Below are 21432 nucleotides of genomic sequence, written 5' to 3' on the forward strand. Positions count from 1 at the left end.
CAACTATGTGAGCTGACATTCACTATGGCCATGTAGAGGTCTCATTACAATCAACACAAAGCATTTGATTAAAGATGAAATCAGAACTCTAGAGCTCTTGCTTTTATTTCTCTTGTACTAATAAAAATAATAGAAACATTTGAATGATTTCTAGATTGGCTTCTTTTTGCCTGTTGGGTCATTTATCATCTTAGTACTTTTGATCAAGGAACAACTCTAAACTTAGACTTGGAAGAATTCAATTTTTACCGATAAATGATAGTAAAGGTCGACTTCACTGTAAACACTCAAGGTGATGGAAAAAATATTTTCATCAATAATTGACATTTATAGACAAGCCAAGTAAGAAAATGCTGCTTGAGAACTTATTAGCATTTGATTTAAGGATATTTACTTTGTATATTTTGACATGTCATTTTGGCAGTATGTGTGTTAAAAATGATAAAGCTTTAACTTTTCGAATCCCAGCATCTGTTTTTAAATAATTTTTCTGTCTTGCTTGCACATACACACACACACATGTTTCAGCAAGTGTGAAAATTTAAATCGATAAAAATAGAAACTTTAATACAAACATTGATATTCATTGAAATCATTTTTTAAAAATTAAATCCTGCCAACTCGTCTATATATCTAGCAAAAACTGTGGACCTGATCGCAAGGCTATTGAACACCCGCAACTCCTATTGTGATCAGTGGGGGGTAGTGGATGCTCAGCACCTTTCTGAATCAAACTGTTAGTCTGCAGCAGATAGATGGTAAAATCAGGAATTGGTTTTGATTCACAGGCTGACCACAAATTAGCTTTCAGAAACCCATGCTACACATCTTGAGGATCTCACAGTATGAAAGCAGGAATCAAGGCAATTTGGAGAAAAACAAAAGTACATTTTTGTTGTGAATGACTGGGTAATTATACTGTCTACCTAAAATTCTAGAGCTGTGCAAAACATTCATACCTACACAGCTCTCTTCAGGGCTGCCTGCTGCCACCATGGTAACAGCCAGCCCTGCAGGGAGAGCTCTCAGGGATGGAGCACAAGCTTAGGGATGAGAAGGAGGTGACAGCTGTTCTGGATTTGGATGGCTGGAAAAAACAAAGGGAGAGGTTTTCAAAGGTGCAAATGGCAGGCAGGTGTCTATCTGCCGTTTGTGTCTTTGCAAGTCTCCCCTAGGGGGATGCAATCTGACTTTTCACAGTATCCTTTTACCACAGATGATAATCCTGCCATTATCAGAATCATTAGTCTTATTTACCCCCAGAGGCAGAAGCTAATATCTGAGATTCCACAGGCAAGACAATAGTTTGTAATATTCTGGTTTTTTTCAGTTGATAATGAATATTTTAAAAAAAAAGAGCTAGGAAGATCAGCCAGCGTTAAAAAACCCATAAAACAAAATATCAAGACCCTGGTGATGTGCTGAGTGTGTCTCAAACTACTTTAAAGATGATGTCAGAGAGAAAAGGTGACAACTTTCAGTTACAGAAGCTACCTGCTAGATTTTCTCCTTTTTTTCAAAGCATCACTATTTTATGCCTTTGCTTATTATTCTCATTTTAAAATGCGTACTATTTCCAGAGGGAGCCTCATTCATTAATTAGTTTCACTTATATAATCTCCTAATCCATCTCACTACTTGGCATTCTGTACTCCAGGAGTGGCTATGAGCAAGAGCAACACAGAGGAAATACCAGGCTCCAATCAATCAGCAGGGACCAGTCAAGAAAAGTGATCAGTCAAGTGATCACCAGCAAAGAAAATACATTTACTAATCAGTCTCAATAAATGGGCACAGAAATGAGACGAACATTTTTAAATGTCGAATATAAGCAGACTGAAGTAAAATGAAGATATATACACCCATTTCTATTTTAATCATCGTATTACACTTATATTTCTTAGTTAGAGGAATTCTCCAGAATCACAGCTATTCCATCTCCCAAATGACTAACACTCACTCTCTCTAACTCTAGAAAACTTTATTTCCTAATCTTCTCCTCCTCCTACTTTTTTCCAGGCATTAATTTTTTTAAATGACAAAGAAAGAATATTTTTAAAAGATGGAGAAAAAATTGCAAAATAGAAACAACTTTCTGTGGAATTCCTCTGCTCTTTTTTTGACTAGCTCTACCAATGAGTTCTGATATTGGTTAAATAAATTCTAAGTCCACGATGTTGTGTAAATGGCCATTTATTGATAGAAAAAAAAACCAAAGAAAAATATTCTACTAAATAAAGAGTAGTTCACATGAGAACTCCAGGAACCACAGGACCTCATTAATGTACCACCAGTGTTCAGGAGAGGAGCCCTCTGCTCCAACCCCCACAGCTGACTCCAGCCTGGCTGCCCATCCACCTGTAGCAAGACATGCCCCCCCTCTCAGAAAGTCTGGAGACCCTACCCTGTCCTGGGGAGGAAGTTCCCTCACAGGCAGAGTTCACAGTATACACTTTAAAAACAAAGTCCTACTCAAATTTTTCTATCCTATAGGAAGAAAAGAAAGTGGACACATCCACTTGCCTACGTCTGGCTGCTCCATTCTCAGGGACTCTTGAAGCAAGGCACAAAGAGAAAAGATTGCCATTCCCTGGCTCAGACTCAGCTCCTGAGAAATTGTCTGTTCCCCTCTTCCCAAGTATTTCTCAAATTCATCCCTGCAGGAGAGACAACATTGTGTACTCCAGGTATGACGAGGTGCTCACCCTACCACAATATGTAATAAGATGACAAAACAACTTGGCCAGGCACTTCAGAAAATGGAGCTGTTAAATCTAAATTGAATTTTTATACTGAACTCTTTCATAACATTATAGACACAGAGTAGGCTTGAAAACACAGAGGAGAGGTATGTTCAGTGAGCTGTGACTGTAACATTACATAACAAAACTCATAGTGCTAGATTACCAGAATAAGACAGGATTAAATCTAGATCACCGAGATCAATACAATGGCTCCAGAAGGCCTCACTTAACACTAATGTGCTGAGCAATTAAATGACTAAAGATACTGTCACCAGAGCACACAAGAGAGCAACATTTTAGGCAACAATATATTTAAGAGAAAATTACCCTAAAAACTGAAAATAAGAAAATCCAAACACTGTAATGAATGAATTTTCATTAGTGTTTCTGCATATATCAGAGTGCTGGTCCTCAGCTAGTGTAAATCAGCCCAGTAGTACCATTTACTTCAATGGAGCTAGGCAGATGTAGGCCAGAAGAGTCTCTGGCCCACAATTTATTTCTCTTTTACATCTGCAGTGTGGAAATACATAAGATGTTTTTTTCCTCACACAGCAGCAAACCCTGTGGCAAACCATTAAAACTCCAGTTTTCTTGGGTGCACAGAATTAGCAAGAAATGCTGAGTGCAATGTCGTGTTCAACTACTGCAGGCAACTGAATTCTTATTTTTGCTGCTTGCGTGTGCTGGTTTTTTGCATCAGGCCACTTTTTTTTGTCCATCTCATTATTCAAGGGGCACATCCTCAGAATGTTCCTTGCACTCCTTTGTAGCACAATATCTCCCACTGAATGAGACCTCTAACGATGCCACAAAGTGAACTACCTGGCAGGAAGAAATGGAGTTTTCAGTAGGTCCTGGTCTCTCCCCAACAGTGATCACATAACTTCAAAAATTCTCCCAGGCTTTGTGCACTGTAAGTGAATTACTTTCAAATATGCTAGGGCTTTAGCATTTGAGTGGGTTCCAATCCTTCAAAGATGGTGAGAGACTTCACTCCCACTACATATAGCCTTCAACTGAAAGCTAGTCCCTGAGATATTAGGTGCCACTCCCCTCTTCTTTCTAAGTAAGACTTTAAATCCTTGTCTGTATTAGATGACTGACATAGTGGTCCTTCTAACCAGCAGAGTACTATAAGTGAACAGTTACCAAGACAATGCTACCCTAAACTGACAAATACCTAGTAAAAGGATAGATATAGATTGCCATCCTTCCCCAAGAACCCAGCCACTATCCTTTAAAACATACCTAAGCTCCACCAGCTAAGAATGCCCCTCATTTGCTCACAATTTCTCCATGTGGTAGCATATTTGCATTGGGCCAGGCCAATGGAGTTGCTCCCTGTGATTTTCAGACTACCTTTCATTTGTATTTCTTCTCTTCAAGTGAGGTTCTTACTGTGCACCATCATTTTTTCTGAAAAACTTTCTAATGCCTCCTTTTTTTATATAACATTTCCCATGCTTACTTTTCAACATTTGCCTCTGTTTGTTTGGTTTCCTTTCTTTGCTGGACTGTGTCCACTAATATGCTATTCCTTGGCTCCAAAAAAACCATTAAAAATTTCTCTACTCCCAATATTTTTCTGTAGTTTGCAATATTTATTTGATAAAAGGAGTTACTCCTTAGTGTGCGGATTCAAATTCTTCACGTGGCCCCCTCCAAATCCCAACACAGCCCAGTCTGTAGGGATTAACAATACGAACACTGACAGTATAATTTAAAAGGAATCAGACTAACACATGGCAGCCTTATTTCAGATACAACCTTATGCAAGAGGCTGCACAAAATTTTTGAGGTTCTATTTTGCATGTTAACTTTTTAAATATATGATTTCTTATCCATCTGAGGCAAAAGTAGTTAAAAAGAATAGGGAGAGAAATGATCACAGCTAAATATTCATCACAGTCTTCTTCCACAGATAACCTATAAATAGATCTGGTCGGGAATTTTTTTGACGAAATGATTTTTCATCAAAAAATGCTGACTTGTCAAAAACAAAACTGCAAAGCAGGATCAATTTCTACAAATCTCCTGCCTCAAAAAATGTTTGAAATTTTTTTCCAAATTGTTGAAACATTTAATTTCAGCTTTTTCAAAATGAAATTTTTTATTTTTCTGGTTTGAAAGGACTTTGTTTCAAAATGTAACCTAACTACACTAATCATAGAATCATAGAATCATAGAATATCAGGGTTGGAAGGGACCTCAGGAGATCATCTAGTCCAACTCCCTGCTCAAAGCAGGACCAATCCCCAATTAAATCATCCCAGCCAGGGCTTTGTCAAGCCTGACCTTAAAAACTTCTAAGGAAGGAGATTCCACCATCTCCCTAGGTAACGCATTCCAGTGTTTCACCACCCTCCTAGTGAAAAAGGTTTTCCTAATATCCAACCTAAATCTCCCCCACTGCAACTTGACACCATTACTCCTTGTTCTGTCATCTGCTACCACTGAAAACAGTCTAGAGCCATCCTCTTTGGAACCCCCTTTCAGGTAGTTGAAAGCAGTTATCAAATCCCCCCTCATTCTTCTCTTCCGTAGACTAAATCTCCCCAGTTCCCTCAGCCTCTCCTCATAAGTCATGTGTTCCAGTCCCCTAATCATTTTTGTTGCCCTCCGCTGGACCCTTTCCAATTTTTCCACATCCTTCTTGTAGTGTGGGGCCCAAAACTGGACACAGTACTCCAGATGAGGCCTCACCAGTGTCGAATAGAGGGGAACGATCACGTCCCTCGATCTGCTGGCAATGCCCCTACTTATACATCTCAAAATGCCATTGGCGTTCTTGGCAACAAGGGCACACTGTTGACTCATATCCAGCTTCTCATCCACTGTAACCCCTAGGTCCTTTTCTGCAGAACTGCTGCCGAGCCATTCGGTCCCTAGTCTGTAGTGGTGCATTGGATTCTTCTGTCCTAAGTGCAGGACTCTGCACTTGTCCCTGGTGAACCTCATCAGATTTCTTTTGGCCCAATCCTCCAATTTGTCTAGGTCCCTCTGTATCCTATCCCTACCCTCCAGCGTATTTATCTCTCCTCCTCAATAAAAAGTTGAAAAAGAAAAAAAGGTTGAAATCAAAATGAAACACTTCAAAATTACCAAAGTGAAATGTCTTGATTGACCTGAACAAAAAACCAAACACAAAGACAAAGTTTTTCCCATTTGCAAAAATTGTAGAGATTGACTTTTCATCCCAATTTAGGACAAAAAAACACGAATTCCACCCAGCTCTACCTATAAACTAGCATTCACTTCAGATCAAGCCGTATTCAAAGCCCGCTGAAGTCAATGGAAAGGCTCCCTCTGACTTCAGTGGGCTTTAGCAGGCCCATAATTTAGCTTCTTCTCTCCTGCTTAAAAAAGAACAAATAACGCGCTACTGTTTATATCAATGGCAAGATCTTTAAAAGAGCTCTCATGTCTTATATGGTACCAAGCTGTTCACTCTCACTTCTGTTCTGCCAGTGATGCTGGTCTTCATCACCCATCAGGCCAATTTTCCCTCAAACACCTTCAGGCTTTCTCCCATCCTGTCCCTTATTCAGAGCAGAAGCTCCCTGCATAAAAATGCAAAGCCATATAATTGTCCTTCAGATCCCTCAAAATGGGGTGGGTTGAGGTTGGGCAGGAGAGGGAAGGAGGAAGGTGGATTTTTAATTGGGTGGGGTGGGATTAGGGTTTTGTGGGAACTGAGGAAATTTTGGTTTTGTGGCCTGACTTCTTATGTGTTGAGAAAGGTTGTTTGTTTGCTCCTGCTGTTTTTGTCTTAGTTGGACTGTTTGTTTGTCTCCTGCTGGTAATGGCTCACCTTAAGTGATCACTCTGATTACAGTGTGTATGATAACACCCACTGTTTCATGTTCTCTATGTATATAAATCTTCCCACTGTATTTTCCACTGAATGCATCCGATGAAGTGAGCTGTAGCTCAGAAAAGCTTATGCTCAAATAAATTTGTTAGTCTCTAAGGTGCCACAAGTCCTCCTTTTCTATTTGTAATTGTGTGTCACAAGTGTCTAGACCCTGGGATAATCTTTGATTTTATTAATGTTGAGAGAGTGAGATCCATCTGTCTATCCACTGACAGATATTTAACCTGCTTTCCCACTGATATTTGTAGATGTCTGCTTCTTCTACATCTCCAAATAAAAGGTAAACTGTGTTATCCCCAGGAAATGTAACAAATTTCAGATTGCAGAAACAAAAAGAGTTATTGTTGACCATTTGAGAAATGTTATGAACAACTCTGCTCATCTCCTGTGGCAAAACACTCTAGTGAAGATGGACAGAGTATGGATGAAAACTATTGGATAAGGTATGTTCCAGTGTTGCAAAACATAGGCTGCTTTAAAACCAAATGTGAATATTTCTCTGAGGGAGCTAAAGTCATGAACATTCTAAAACAAGTACTAAAGCATGTCATGGCCTCTAGTGTTACTGAAAATTGAAAATAAGCAATAACACAGCACATGCAATCAGAAGAATAGCAAACGATAGTCTGAAAATCATAAAATTAAATAATACTCTCTGATGTTTTAGAACCTATCAGTAATCAATGAACACCAGTGCAAGTTCTGTGCTTGAAGCCAATCCAAAAAGAAAATTAATACTATCTCACATTTCAGGCCTTTCATTCTGAAGAACTCCAAAGCATTTCAGAAAAAACACAGCTGTACACAGGCATAACATCTTCTCCTACCAAAATGCAGCCACTTCTGCAGTGAAGCATGGCAGCTGCTAAACAGAGCACACCAACATTGCCCAACAGTTGAATGCAGGAAGTGAAGAATAATACAATTAACTGCACAGGAAATTCAGGCAGGCAGAATTTAATTACCAGAACTAGAATTTGGCTAGGCCCCAGGCTTAGTGCCCTGCTAGAAATTGATTAATGTTTATAAGTGTGTATTTATAACACAGTGTTTTGACAGGTTTCAGAGTAGCAGCCGTGTTAGTCTGTATTCGCAAAAAGAAAAGGAGTACTTGTGGCACCTTAGAAACTAACAAATTTATCTGAGCATAAGCTTTCGTGAGCTACAGCTCACTTCATCAGATGCATTCTGTGGAAAATACAGTGGGGAGATTTATATACATAGAGAACATGAAACAATGGGTGTTACCATATACACGTAACAAGAGTGATCACTTAAGGTGAGCTATTACCAGCGGGAGAGCAGGGTGGGGGAGAACCTTTTTATAGTGATAATCAAGGTGGGCCATTTCCAGCAGTTGACAAGAACGTCTGAGGAACAGTGGGGGGTGGGGAGAGGGGGAATAGACATGGGGAAATAGTTTTACTTTGTGTAATGATGCATCCACTCCCAGTCTCTAGTCAAGCCTAAGTTAATTGTATCCAGTTTTCAAATTAACTCCAATTCAGCAGTCTCTTGTTGGAGTCTGTTTCTGAAATTTTTTTGTTGAAGAATTGCCACTTTTAGGTCTGTAATTGAGTGATCAAAGAGATTGAAGTGTTCTCCGACTGGTTTTTGAATGTTATAATTCTTGACATCTGATTTGTGTCCATTTATTCTTTTACGTAGAGACTGTCCAGTTTGACCAATATACATGGCAGAGGGGCATTGCTGGCACATGATCGCATATATCACATTGGTAGATGTGCAGGTGAACGAGCCTCTGATAGTGTGGCTGATGTTATTAGGCCCTGTGATGGCGTCCCCTGAATAGACATGTGGACACAGTTGGCAACAGGCTTTGTTGCAAGGATAGGTTCCTGGGTTAGTGGTTCTGTTGTGTGGTGTGTGGTTGCTGGTGAGTATTTGCTTCTGGTTGTGGGGCTGTCTGTAAGCAAGGACTGGCCTGTCTCCCAAGATCTGTGAGAGTGATGGGTCGTCTTTCAGGATTGGTTGTAGATCCTTGATGATGCGTTGGAGAGGTTTTAGTTGGGGGCTGAAGTGGCGTTCTGTTATTTTCTTTGTTGGGCCTGTCCTGTAGTAGGTGACTTCTGGGTACTCTTCTGGCTCTGTCAATCTGTTTCTTCACTTCCGCAGGTGGGTATTGTAGTTGTAAGAATGCTTGATAGAGATCTTGTAGGTGTTTGTCTCTGTCTGAGGGGTTGGAGCAAATGCGGTTGTATCGTAGAGCTTGGCTGTAGACAATGGATCGTGTGGTGTGGTCTGGATGAAAGCTGGAGGCATGTAGGTAGGAATAGCGGTCAGTAGGTTTCTGGTATAGGGTGGTGTTTATGTGACCATCACTTATTAGCACCATAGTGTCCAGGAAGTGGATCTCTTGTGTGGACTGGTCCAGGCTGAGGTTGATGGTGGGATGGAAATTGTTGAAATCATGGTGGAATTCCTCAAGGGCTTCTTTTCTAAGGGTCCAGATGATGAAGATGTCATCAATGTAGCGCAAGTAGAGTAGGGGCATTAGGGGACGAGAGCTGAGGAAGCGTTGTTCTAAGTCAGCCATAAAAATGTTGGCATACTGTGGGACCATGTGGGTACCCATAACAGTGCCGCTGATTTGAATGTACACATTGTCCCCAAATGTGATGCGCAAGCCTGTGGTCTTGCCTACACTAGGCTTTTTGGCCCCAAATTTCCCACCATTGCCATTACATTACACCATTGCCACTACATTAGCCTCCCAGTAGGAGCAGCATGTGGAGAGCTAATGTAAACTGAGCACCAGGAGCCACAGGCATTTTTACCACCATGCTATGCCCACCCATGCCTGTGAGCAGAGTTAGATGAGATGCTGCTTCAAATGCCAATGGCTGCCTGGAGCCGTGTCAGTATAATGCTCCCAGCATTGCTACCCAGAGTAGAAAACTTGGGAGAAGGGGGCGGGGGAGAAGAAGTCCTGGCATAGAGCTTAATTGGCCAATGTGGATATTAATTTAGATGTAATTATTCTCAGAGGAAGGGATGTACTTACTGTCTGAAATAAGGACACCCAACGAACACCAGTACTTTTGGATACTGTTTGGAACAACTCTCATTGGTCTCACATACATATGAGCTAAGTGGCAACCCTTACAATTCAGCCCAAGGAAGGGGCAGCACAGAGATGCAGTGCCCCAGGAACAAAGCAGGGACCAAACCATTCGCTTTGAGAATCAAAACTCTAACCTACTTTCCCCTTGCTCCAAGGAAGAAATAAGCAGCATCAGCCCCTTTCCTGGCACAGCTCTGGTCCCCCTCCCTGCTGGGTCAGCGGTGCTAGTTGACACAATGGGGGTGGGATGAAACCAAGGCGCAGACCACTGCTTGACCCTGATCCCACACACTGTGCAGGGTCTGGCAGTGTAGGAGGTCGGTGTAAGGGAGCAAGGGGCTCCTTACAGCCCTTTGCTCCCCTGAGCAGATGCACTGCCAGATTCACAATTGAGCTCCATGAAGAAAGGACCAAGTGTTTTTACCCACACATCTCTGATGTGTATGTAGAGTTCTCAGCGCTGGTACTGCAACAGAAGACAATAGTTGGCCCCCAAAGCAGTGCCGTAGAAATGTATCACATTCTGAATTAATGTAACTGCAGCAGTTTTAGCCAGGTGAACTTTGGCTGCATGATTTCAATTGGTTTGTCATCAGCCCACAGACAAGCTGAACCTTGTTTCAGAAGTTAGGTTACAGGGCAGGGGAATCTAAAAGTGCTTTTGTCCTACCTTTGAGTCTTTCCTTCCCCCCTACATCCTCCGTTGAACAGTATTTAATCAAAAGTTACAGAAGCTGAAGTTAAAGAACAAAAATAGGGAATATTAAACAAGCTGTCAGAGAAATAAGGTTACTCATACCATCATGAGGAGGCCTGGTGATTACACACACACTAAAAGCAGAGCTAGAGACAATAAGATTACTCACACTACTTCAAATTATAATAAGGTGCATCAGTTACACTCCTACAGCAACCTGAAGAAAGAAGGAGAGTAGAATATGCTGTTAGCCTAATGAGGAGTTTATAAGAGAGTCACAGTTAACATGTCTTACTTATAATATGCCACAAACCTGCTAAAGAGGACAGGCAGAGTTACTGTATGTTCTCATTAATCCATTGAAAAGTGAAAGGCGAGTATTCATATGACCAGTTTCTGAGCCACGTGTGACTACAATGCCTCTGATAATAGAGACTATAGAAGAAAAATGATGATATAAAATAAACAGGAGAAGCTGGTTTGGGGATAAAAATTCTCACTGGATTAAACTGACTCTTCTAGAAGTTTAGTTTGTGCATTGTTATAAGTCATTTTGGTGCATCTTTAACAATGCATTCAAATAAAGACAGAACATCAGGAAAGTTTTTCAGCAAACGCACTATCCCAACCAGATCTCTGAATAAAAATGAGGGCTGAGTCAACCGTGTGTCATGTGCATTTGTGAATATGTAACGAGAGTCAATATCTATAAAACATTCAGAAAAGAGTGGCTGATTCCAAGTGGAGAGAAGGCATGCAAGCGGCAACCATCTTGGTCCCAAATTTTTATAAGTGAAAATGCAGGAAGAAAGGTCTATGTTTCTTAAATAGAGAATATTCTACTTAGGGGCTAGCCTATCCTTAATGGATGAAACTTTTTTTGTGAAAAATTTAGACAACTAGCAATAATATTCCTTGTTTCATTTTTTAAAAACTTCTTTGGAGTTCATTGTCCTCCCTGTTTGATAACCTTCCAACTCATCCAGTTTAAGGTCTATTGAGGCCCTGCTCTGCAGTTTTAGGTGTCCTCCAACCTCCAATATCATAATCGGCTTTGATCCATTTCCACTTTATCCAGCATTTGTGTTCTTAAGAGTTGAATATACTGTATAACCCCTTTTACTCACTTTTCTGAGCCTTCATTTCAGTGAAGCATTTAAGCACATGTTCATGTCCATGCCTTTTCAGGACAGAACTTAGGCACATTGGTTACGTGCTGTCCTGAGTAGGATACTTTCTTGAATCAGGCCCTGAGGCTGCCAATGGTAATGGTATCTGTGATGGAAGGCCATGTCCATGTGGGACTAACAATGGGTGAACCTCTGCCTATACCTAGGTGGTAGATGGTCCCTTGGGACCAATGTGAGGGGCAGATTATCCCACATCTGCCTACTGTGGGGTTCTTGCACCATCCTCTGAAGAATCTGGTACTGACCACTGTCAGAGACAGACTACTGGACACTAGATGGTCACTGAACACTAGCGAGTCTGATCCAGAAAGGCAATTCCTAAAGCCGAGGTTAGAGCTCCCAAAAGCATGGATGGGAATCAAAATCTCTCAAGTCAGCAAAATTGGGCTCAAGAGCTTTCCAAAAGACCTCTCTCTCTCAAGAGATGCCTACTGCTTTCTCTTTTTTGGGTGGGCCAGAGCTAGTGCATGAAAAACCTTTCCTGGGGCATTTCCACATTCCCCATGCAGTTCTGTCTGTGATTTGGAAGTGAAGAGCTGTGCAAAAATAAACAATAAGATTAATCAACTGATTTATTTATTGCTAATCTAGCTGCTTTGAACTTAAAAAAAAAATTGTGTTTGAATGGGTTCACCACTCCCTACTAGGAGTAGAGAAAGCCTTAATCTCTCTCACTGGAGGCACAAATAAACCCAGAAAAACTGAAAGTCTTTTTTGGCTAGATTACATACAGCTAAGAATCTGCAAACACAGAAGAATATATTGAATGAATGGAAAAGATGCACCCAAAAAGAAAAATGTAACTGTCTGTACTGTCCATGTGTGTAAAATATTCTCCAAATATACAATGTGAACCCTGTAACCATCCCTTCTCAAATGTTTCCAAGTAACAGGGTAAATAGGAACAAGAGGCTCCTTCAACTCCTCACCACCTATCCTGTTTAAAATGCTTGTTTTGTGATAAGTACAAATACCTACCTTTCCATGCCTTAAGGGAAGAAGAGTGACAGCCTGAGAAATGCAGGCCCCAAATCTTTGGGAACTATGCTTTGAGTTATCTTAATGAGTGTCATGATATTCCAGGGTAAGAGAACATTCTAGTGATTTTTTTTTCTGGATGCTTAAATTAAATGGGCCAAATTCAGCCCTGGTCTATCTCCATTGAATTCAGTAGAGTTGTATCAGGAATGAACTGGGTCCAGACAGGTTCAGTATTATAACCATAACTGATTTCAGATATCAGTTGCTTTTATTCTTGATAGAAATTGCCTGTGATTCACTAATGTTAATCATCATTATCAGAGCTGGTTGAAATTCAGAATTGCTGTCCCATGGGAAATTCCAAGATTTCAAAATTTGGTTTCATCCTGAATCAGGACAAAAAGTCAAAAGCTCAGAATTTGTTGTGAAATGAAATATTTTGAAAATATTTCTTTATTGAAACATTTTGTTAAACTGGAGACATTTTGTTTTGACTTTATCATGTTTTATATTAAGTCATATTATAAAATACACTCTAAAACATAAAAGTCAACATGATAAAGTCAAAACAAAATGACAGGTTTCAGAGTAACAGCCGTGTTAGTCTGTATTCGTAAAAAGAAAAGGAGTACTTGTGGCACCTTAGAGACTAACCAGTTTATTTGAGCATGAGCTTTCGTGAGCTACAGCTGACACGAAAGCTCATGCTCAAATAAACTGGTTAGTCTCTAAGGTGCCACAAGTACTCCTTTTCTTTTTTCAAAACAAAATGTCTCCACCTTAACAAAATGAAACATTTTCAGAATTTCCTATGGAAACTAATGAAATTGATACTTTCCACAAAACATTACGATTTTGTCAAATCCACATTTTCCGATGCAAAACTCTTCTGTCAGAAAATTTTCAATCAGTGCTAATCATTATATATTTTTGGAGGTGCTTAAATGCTGCTCTCAGTGGTACTCATAGTTTTCTGTAGAAATTCTATTTCTGCTTTTCTTTATTTAAATTGCAGAACAAACATCCATGCAGCTCCTCTTTGTTATGTTCAGCATGCTGCTTCTGCCAACAGTGCCCATCATGATCAGAAGGTTCTTTTATCTCTATTGAGCTCCTCTGTATGAATAATCTCAAAAGATATTATGTGGAAGACCCCTCAGTTTCCTTTCTGCCTCCTAGATCACCTCCCTGGGGCTTTCCAACTGCATAACTGGGACATGGAGCTCAATCCAGACTTGTTGCAACAACCCTTTGGTGCTTCTGTTTATTATCATGCCTGCAGTTAGAATCGAGCCTGATTTAGCAAAAGCACTAGGTTTTTTGACCAAACAGTGAAACAGACGCTTCCCCAAGGGAAAAATTCCATTAGATACTTTTGACATTGTCAGATGTTAACAAGCACTTTATTTCCAGTATTTGGAAGTCTTAGACCGTAGCTGTTTGAATAGACTGAAATAAAGCATAGGCAGTTTGGCTACGTTTCCACAGCTTTATTTGAATATACAACTTCATTGATTTCAATGTGGCTCACTGCAGGAGTAGGGTTACGCTCACACATGGTCCACTTGAATAATCGAGACCTACAAATTCACTATATGCTTTATTATGAACCTCATTTTCTTATTTAGTGTTTACAAAAATGTGGTGGACACATGCAGCATCATCAATACATATGTTTGAAGGCCACTCTCTTGTTCTTCCTGTTTAAATGCAAACCATTAAAACCAGAGCTTCCAGTGCCAGAACATAAGAAAAATGGAAGAAAAAATGTCTTGAATTTTCCCTAAAAATTATAAAATTCCTTTTCTTTGCCTTTTTGTGATTCTGGTACCAACAAACAATCTATTTGGGAATCACATTCTAACTCAATACATTCTAGCGTACGAATTAGCACTTACTGTTCAGTGAATCAAAGACATACCAATGGTCTTGCATATCAGTTCCCTATCTTTCCCCTGGTGTTGCCCCCTAAAGGATAACATTCCAGTGGAGATATTGCTCTTTTTATGTAGAAACTGGAAGCTTTTGAACCTTCATTGGCCACTATTAAGGGACTTGAGTGGGAGATTTTTGGTAACCTTTGAGTTGAATTTTTTTCTCTGTATACTAGATACTGTATAAGTACCTTGGTATGCACGATTATCTGAAAGGTAAGTATTTTAGTAATAGTCCAGTTCACACTGCTAGTTACTTGTGTGAGATTTTAACTTTATTACTTATGTTATAAAAAATAAAACAAAGAATATAGTTCCAAACTCAGCAAATAGAAACCATATTCTGGACAAATAGTGAATATGACTATTTGCTGGGTCCTATATATGCAGTGTCAGGAGGAGTAAGTCATGAGGAAATAGGTTATCCCACTTGCCCATAAACTCGGGATTATGCAAATGTCCCTCCACCCATCTCAGATTGTCTGTTATGTTTAGAATGGGACTCTAAAGCCTCCATTCTCTGCTGCACTCAATTTCTACAGAGAATTGAGAGAAGGGGCATCAGGGACAAAGTCACTCTGATTTTCTGGCTGGCTCTATGCCAGCCCCAGCCATGATAGTTTCAAACAGCATGGAAGCCGCCCTAACCTTTGCCATCCAGGCAACTATCCACCAGCTGGGTATGAGCATGTGCCTTCCCACCCTGCCCCTCACCTCCAATAAGCCCTATATGTAAAGGCTGAGGGCTTGGCAGTGGGAGCTTCCTATGCTGGCTGTACATCACTGGGGCCTCTCCTGTGCTAGCTCAATGTCAATGCCATTTGCAATGCCATTGATTTCATCAGCATTCCTTGTGCCTGCTTCCCTTTCAGCGTACGTTTAGTTTCACCAGCATAGAACAAGGTACAGCTGGTTGCCATCCTGAATTTTCTGTTTTGTCTATGTTCTGAAGGCATGAGATCATTAGCTAGATACTAGTACTTCCCATCAGTGGCCCAAGATATTAAAAAACCCACTTTCCTTTACACATAGCATTATGTAAAAAGGTTCCCACTGGAATCTGAGACCTCACAAAACGTACCTGGATTTGAACTTCAGTGTAATCTTGAAACTTGAATTATGTTCTTTGCTTCTCAAGTGTACCTGAGCCAGCTGATGGGTTTGTGATGAAATAACACAAAGTTCACAAAGTTTCTAAATTTTGACAGAAAACTAGGTCTAACTCAGTAGTTTTAACGGAGTTTCATTTTTGAGAGTTTAGTTCATTCAAACGCCGGACCAAGTTCTGCTCTCAGTTATTTACATGGAATCCAGTCTGTAAGTTTGCATGTTTGTAACTGAGAGAAGAGTCTGGGCCCCAGAACTCCAGGGGTGTGAACCCATTGTGATCAAAACCAAACAAAAAGTCCACAAACCACTAGGTTTTGCACAGCTCTAGTTATGAGCCCCTGAACTCACTGTGATGGTTCTTAGTGTCTTAGAGCTGTGTATAAAGCAAAATAACTGTGTGTTTAGTTTCCTCTTTGTGTTTGCTTACTAACGAGAAGTTAGAAACATTACTAATGAACTGTTTTATTTACCATTATAGAATACTTCCTTTGAAAAATATTAAAATATTAAAAATATTAAATATTAAAGTTTTCCTTGAGTAGAGCTGATCATGGGGACAATATTATTATTATTCACAAATATTTAGAACAATTATAGGTATTTGTGCAAATGTTCACAAATCCCCAATGTTTTACAGATTTTAGCCTGAATGATTATGCTTCAGAAAACTTATGACCAGATGTGTTATTCATTATTCTCTTATTTTAAAAGAATCAGTCATCCAAAGTGGAAACAGAATCAATAGGTGACCAATTGCAAACACCATGAATTGGGATACAAGGTTTGCAAACAATTCACAAACAGGAAACAATGGCCACATTTGAAATGATCATTAAACCATAAATAATTAACACATCTCTATTTTTATCTTGTGATTATATTATCTTATTTTTATAGGCTTTGATTAAAAATAGGCTCACACCACATTTTGATCAATTTGTCCAATTTACCAAAGTTCCACGGTGTTTGGATTTAGAGTTTCAGCCTTAATGAAAATAGTGGCCAGTTTCAAAATTCAAAAAAGATCAAGTTCTGAGTTGAGATGTTAGTCCAGGGGTCGGCAACCTTTCAGAAGTGGTGTGCCGAGTCTTCATTTATTCACTCTAATTTAAGGTTTCGCAAGCCAGTAATACATTTTAACATTTTTTAGAAGGTCTCTCTCTATAAGTCTATATATTATATAACTAAACTATTGTCATATGTAAAGTAAACAAGGTTGTCAAAATATTTAAGAGGCTTCATTTAAAATTAAATGAAAATGCTGATCTTACGCCACCGGCCCGCTCAGCCCGCTGCAGGCCTGGGGTTCCGTTCACCCAGGTCGGCAGCAGGCTGAGCGGGGCCGGCGGCCAGGACCCTAGACTGGCAGTGGGCTGAGTGGCTCAGCCCGCTGCTGGTCTGGGATCCCAGCCCTGCTAACAGAGAGTGGGTACCTACCTTCTCCCTGGTTCCAGCCCATTCTCTTCCTCTCTCTCTCTGCACTGAGCTGAGGGTGGGAGTGCACTGAGCACAGAGCTGGGGGTGAAGGAGCAGGCTGGGGGTTGGAGTGTAGGGTCTGGCCAGGAGCTAGAATGAGGGAGGGTGTTCAGGGTTGGGGCAGGAGGTTTGGGTGTGGAGTGCTTGCCTGGGCAGCTCCCATTTGGTGCAAGGGGTGCAGGTGGGAATGTGGGGGTGTGTGTGCAGGAGCTCCTGTTTGGTGCTCAGGTGGGGGTGGGAATGTGGGGGGTGCAAGAGTCAGGACATGGTGTGTGGGGGGGTGCAAGAGTCAGGGCAGAGGGCTGGGGGCATGTGTGGGGGGTGCAGGAGTCAGGGCATGGGGTGTTGGGGGGCTGGGTATGTGTGGGAGGTGCTGGAGTCAGGGCCGGGGTCGTGGGGGGTGCAGGGGTCAGGGAAGAGGGTTGGGAGTGTGTGAGGGGGATGCAGGGGTCAGGGCAATGGGCTGGGAGTGTGTGGGGAGGTGTAGGGGTCCAGGCAGAGGGCTGGGGTGTGTGGGGGGTGCAGGGATCAGGGCAGAGGGCTGGGTGTGTGTGAGGGGGGTGAAGGGGTCAGGGCAGAGGGCTGGGGGTGTGGGCTGGGATTGTGGGGGTGCTCCCAGCCCCCTGCCCAGAGCGGCTCAAGGCAGGGAGCTGGAGGGGATATGCCCTGATTCCACCCCCCTTCCCCAAGCCCTGTCCCCACCTCTTCTCCGCCTCCTCTGAGTGCACTGCAGCTCGGCTTCTCCCCCTCCCTTGCAAGGACCATCAGCTGATCGGCAGCAGGGAGAGGAGGAGGGGCAGGAATCCAGCACGCTGGGGGAAGAGGCGGGGGAGGGGGGACCTTGCCTGCCCTGCAGCAGTAGCCGGCAGGACCAAGCTTCTTCACCCTGCCCCTGCGGGGGGAGGGGGGTGAGGGGGGAGAAGAGCGGGCCGGGGCGGGCAGGATTTTTAATGGCGTGCTGCTGCCTGCTGGGATCCTGGCCCCGGTCCCGCTCAGCCTGCTGCTGGCCTGGGTTCAGCAGCAGGCTGAGCGGGGCCGGCGGCTAGGACCCAGCAGGCAGCAGCATGCCATTAAAAATCGGCTCGCGTGCCATCTTTGGCACGCATGCCATAGCTTGCCGACCCCTGTGTTAGTCTGTGGATTTTCAGATCTAGAATTTTGGTTTTGATCTGCCATTTATATTTGGTCAGAGGAAAAACCATGAAAAGTGTGATTTCCATTTCACGTTTCAGACTTTGAAGAGAAACATCCACTTTATTAACTATTACAAATCTTTTAAAAAGGAACTTTCTATGGCTAATCTAAAGGAGAGAATGTTGCTGTGTCATCAGCAGGATTTTTAACAAAACTGTTTCAGTGTTACAGATCTCTCACCAGATCTATTCAATAGCTGTGCTTAGGTAGTAATAAAAATGATTGAGTATGAGGACAAAATGCAGATTGGTGTCTGAATGGTTAGTAATCTGAAGTACGTAGATAGCGTGTTGTCATTTCTGGTAGAGAGTATGGGTGCAAGTTTTATGGAAGAAATAATTGGAATTAGCTTCTGTTTTGGCTTTTCTGAGGCTGAATTTCCATAAAGTAGAGCCATCGCATTAAGTCAATATGATACTCCAGCAAACATTGCTTTTAAGGTTGTCCTTTGACAGGGCAAATTCATTGAGTTTACTTGAGTTACCTTTTAAATTATTTTTTAGCTTGAATAGTTACACTTAGCTTTGAGTTGTTTGGCAGTAAAATTAGAGGTGAAAAAGTGTTATCACACATCCCATATGTTATTTTTAATAGGAAGGAATCATCATTGGGGCTGTATTCCACTCTCTTCCAGATGCCTCATATGTTGCTTTTTACTGCAGGAATCTCTGGGTGAGGTTCTATAGACTGGGTGTGCCAGAGGTCAGACTAGAGCAGTGATACTCAGACTGAGGATCAGGAGCTGCAAGTGGCTCTTTAATGAGTCTCCTGCAACTCATTGCAGCGCATGATATTAAAAACATGGTGTGGTTTAATTATTAACCAATCTAAGTTATTAACCAATCAGGATGCTTTTACTATGTTATAAACCAAATGTAGAATACTTAGTCAGTCATTTTGCTGTGAGAATTATATATAGTATAGTAAATGAAACAATGAATTCACACTACCTGGGGCTCTTCTGAGTAAGGTTGATTGCTAATTTTGCTCCTAACCACTGTGGTCTTAGTATCACTGGACTAGATGATCTTAATTGTCCCATCGAGGTTTAAAATGTATCCATCTATGAATTAGTGCAGCTGAACAGACATAATGCACAGCATTTGCATTTGAAAACCTACTCCTCTTCTACTTCCCAGAATGTGTTTATGGGCATTATCTAGTTACCTAAAATCAAGCTATCATAGTCCCACAGCCTTTGCTTTCAAAGAGCAGCCCAAATAAATAATGCAATAAATAATTCAAACAATAACTAACCCAGATGTTACAGGATTCCCTCCTCACGCATCTATGCTCCAAGAGTCCAGGTTGGTTCTTCTGCTTTCCCCAAAGCTAAAAAAGATCCTTACAATAAAGGAATGTTGAAACTGTAAATAAATATTCTGGTGGGGGAAAGAAGGTGGAACCATTCTACATTGCGTTAGATAGACATGGAATACTTTTTTCTTTGTTAAATATTAGTCCATTTATTGATGAAGGGGCTCATTTTGTTTACAGCAATGGAAGGGAATTGCTGTGCTAATTAAAATAATTTGTTGTTTCACAGTGCAAGCAGCACTGAGAACATCAGAATAAGCATTGTTGTTTGCTACATTTCATTTCCAGGTGCATGGGGTCTTTTTTGGAAAACATCTTAGAGTCCAACTTTATATGGAATTGTTTGTAAAAAGGTGGTTTGTTTTGTTTGTAATAATCTTAAATAATATATTTAGTTTTTAATCTTACATCAGAGATCTTTCTGTCCTTGACAATAACCCAGCTCTCATTCTCATTACTGAGGAGGAGCCTTGTCACCACTAGCTTGAGGCAGCATACAAAATAGGATAATGTCTGGGAAACTGACATCTTATATTGCCTACCTTACATCTCATTGTCCAAGGCCATGAACCCAGAGGACGGGGTATGGGTGTGAGGTGGGGTCAGAGGGTAGTTGAAACATGAGCCCATCATCCACTCTTCTATGAGAACAGTTTCTTGACAGGATGTTCTCAAATCCAGTGTAGCAGGTAGATACATGTTGTTGCTACTAAGACTTTTCCAATGTGCAGTAATGCACATGCAATTAAAGATTTGTCACTGGCATAGCCAATAAGCCAAATGTTTCCAACAATAATGTCTCATGTAAGTCCTGTGTTGCCCAGAAAGGAAAAGTTTAAACATTTTCCAAAGATTCCAAATCCTGTTTCTCTGCTACCTCTGCCTCAGCGGCTGCCTCAAGCCCTCCTCCCAACTGTAAAAGTTATGTCCAGAAACAAACAATACCATGTGACTAATCGCAGCCAACCAACACTTTTCTGCTATCAGATACCAAATGCTTATAGTGAACGGTTTGTGAGCAATTCAGAGTTAAAAAAAATTGCACATAAATCCATTGAGTAATTCTGAACAAAAAAATAAATGTAAGGAATCTCTAATCTGCTCATGGACATTTTGTAAGAAGAAAGAAGCTAAATCCATTAGAGTACCTTGTTTGATCAGTTCTACTGCTGAATAATTCTTTACAGAAGAAAAGCAACCTTCCCAAAGACTATCTCTACCTTCCTGGCCTTTCCAGGATGAAATAAAGGGAAAAGTGATATTTTTGTGGGTCTTGTCCTGTTAGATAGACCTTATAAATGAAACATTCTCATTCTGCTTGCTGGATTTGATGTTCTGCAATTCTCTGGAAGTTCATCAAGACTTCTAGCACTCCAGACATTCAACTAAGAACTTTGATTTCTTAATGGCAAACTTTGAAAAAATTAAGGGAATTAGCTAGAGAAGTAGACTGGACTGAAGAATTCAAGGATCTGAATGTGGAGGAGGCTTGGAATTACTTTAAGTCAAACTTGCAGGAACTATCTGAAGCCTGCATCCCAAGCAAGGAGGAAAAATTCATAGGGAAGGGTTGCAGACTAAACTGAATGAACAAGTAATCACCTGAATGAGACAAGAGAAAGCAGAAAGCCTACAAGGAAACGAAGATGGATCAGCAAGGAAAGCTACCTCTTGGAGGTCAGAAGGTATAGGGGGGAAAGTGAGAAATGTTAAAAGCCAAGCAGAGTTGGACCTTGCAAAGGGAATTAAAACCAATAGTAAAAGGTTCTGTAGCCATACAAATAAAAAGAAAACAAGGAAAGAAGAAGTGGGACCACTAAGCACTGA

This window comes from Chelonia mydas, chromosome 1, assembly GCF_015237465.2.
Source record: "Chelonia mydas isolate rCheMyd1 chromosome 1, rCheMyd1.pri.v2, whole genome shotgun sequence".
Classification (NCBI taxonomy): domain Eukaryota; kingdom Metazoa; phylum Chordata; order Testudines; family Cheloniidae; genus Chelonia; species Chelonia mydas.